We start from the raw sequence: 1,962 nt of genomic DNA, 5'->3' as shown, positions 1-1,962 counted from the left end.
CCCTAGGCCCTGTCTTTCTTCCTTCCCTATTCCATAATGCTGTTGGAATGCCTCTTGATCTACAAATGCCCTTGTTTAGCGCATGCATCCTTTTGGCAGGCATCCAGCAGATAAGAGCCCTTTTCCAAGTAGTACTGTCTGGCAAGAGTCTCTCATTTGCTCTGGTGCACTGTGGTTTTGGCATAAGAAGTCTTTGTGTGTCATTCCAGCCACCACATAGACTGCTTTATACATGCATAACTGTCACGTCCACAAATGTGAAGCAAATTCAGATCTGCTGCCAGATACATCACCAAGGGGGGGGGGGCGGGGCGGGAAGGACACTGCTTTTGTATAAAATTTGAATTTGGTAACTTAGATGTATAGGTGAAAGTCTACTGTATTTAAACAGAAATATTGCAATCTGCCTAAAATTTGGAAATAATTACTATATTGGGGAAAGACAACAGTTGACTTGTATGCCTGCTGACCATGTGCTGCTAACTGTGGATGGGCAACTTCAAGGCAACTTGTAAATGAAGGAGGGGGAGGCACAAAATCAGATGGGGGTGGAAAGAATCCCAGCTTAAAACAAGATCTCGTTTCTTCCTTCCAGCTCCCAAACCCCAGGACTGTTGTACCCAAACCCCGGGGTACCAACCCCATGGACTCTAGTAGGGTGCCAAATCGCCAGGGTGAAAGCCAGCCTTGCATGGTAGAACTGCCACCATACCCCTGTTGGTCCCCCAACCTGGGCCAGCGGAAACTCAAGCTGTTTCTGGACTTCTCTGGAATTCTCAAAGACAGGAGTCAACCTATTTTTCTGCTTTTTGAACCCCAAGACTACAAATTACTTAGCAGGGGATTTTTTTTTGCTGTAAAATTTAAAAAATCTGCCCTATCCTCTTACCTATATTATCTTGATGCCAGGAGAAATGTCTTTTTACATCTTAGTTAGCAATGGAATGTGTTTTCTTGATGCCCTATATTTTAAAGTGTCCTTGCAGGGGAACAAATCGGAGTCTCGTGGAATTAAATAGATGTATTATCTCATGGCTCCACTAACATAATATCCATAGGGTAGACCTCAGATCTCCTAGCTCAGAACTTCCAAGTTCTGATTTGTTCGTCTTGTAGTATTGTCTCAGGAAGCATGGCAGAACAGGACCTGCTAGTATGTGTCTAGCCACAGTGTGGTGCTGTTGAAGCAAACTTGAGCATGAGCTGGAACTTGCAACTGTGTCCCTCAAATACTGTACACAGATTTATTGAATGGATTAACAAGCTATTAACATTGAATTTGGCTAATAATAATAATAATAATAACCCAGAGAGGGGCACTCCTTGGAGAAGTGATCAAGAAACCAAGCTATGAAATTCAAGGAGGACTAGAAAGAACTAGCAAAGTCACTGTTACTAAAGCATATTCAAACAAACATAAGAAGAGCCTGCTGGATCAGGCCAATGGCACATCTAATCCAGAATCCTATTCTCACAGTGGCCAACCAGATGCCCGTGGGAAACCCACAAGCAGCACCCAAGCACAAGAGCACGCTCCTCTCCTGCAGTTTCCAGCAACTTTTATTCAGAAGCTTTACTGCCTCCCACTATGGAGGCAGAGCATAGCCATCACAGCTAGTAACCATTCATAGCTTTATCCTCCATGAATTTGTCCAAAACTTAAAGCCACCCAAGTTAGTGGCCATTACTGCCTCCTGTTGGAGTGCGTTTAAATATGTGCTGTGTTGTATTAAGTTGCACTTAAGTTGTATTAAGGCAAGCAGATAAGCCAGGTTCAGAAGCCTGGCTGAGGTTAGTCTCCAAGGCAGGTACAATGTGACTCAAGAGCTTCAAGCAATGGCATGTAAAAACATGGAGGAAAGGTGTATTATGCCATTTCTCTTCAGGTAGTTTGGACACCTCAAGAACAGGACGTGAAGCTCAGGGACACTTCTTTTTTGCTTTTGCAACACTAGACTACTA

Source organism: Podarcis pityusensis (genome assembly GCF_964106645.2).
Source record: "Podarcis pityusensis genome assembly, chromosome: 5".
Taxonomy (NCBI): domain Eukaryota; kingdom Metazoa; phylum Chordata; class Lepidosauria; order Squamata; family Lacertidae; genus Podarcis; species Podarcis pityusensis.
The sequence above is the reverse complement of the archived record's forward strand: the minus strand, read 5'-3'. Positions refer to the sequence as shown.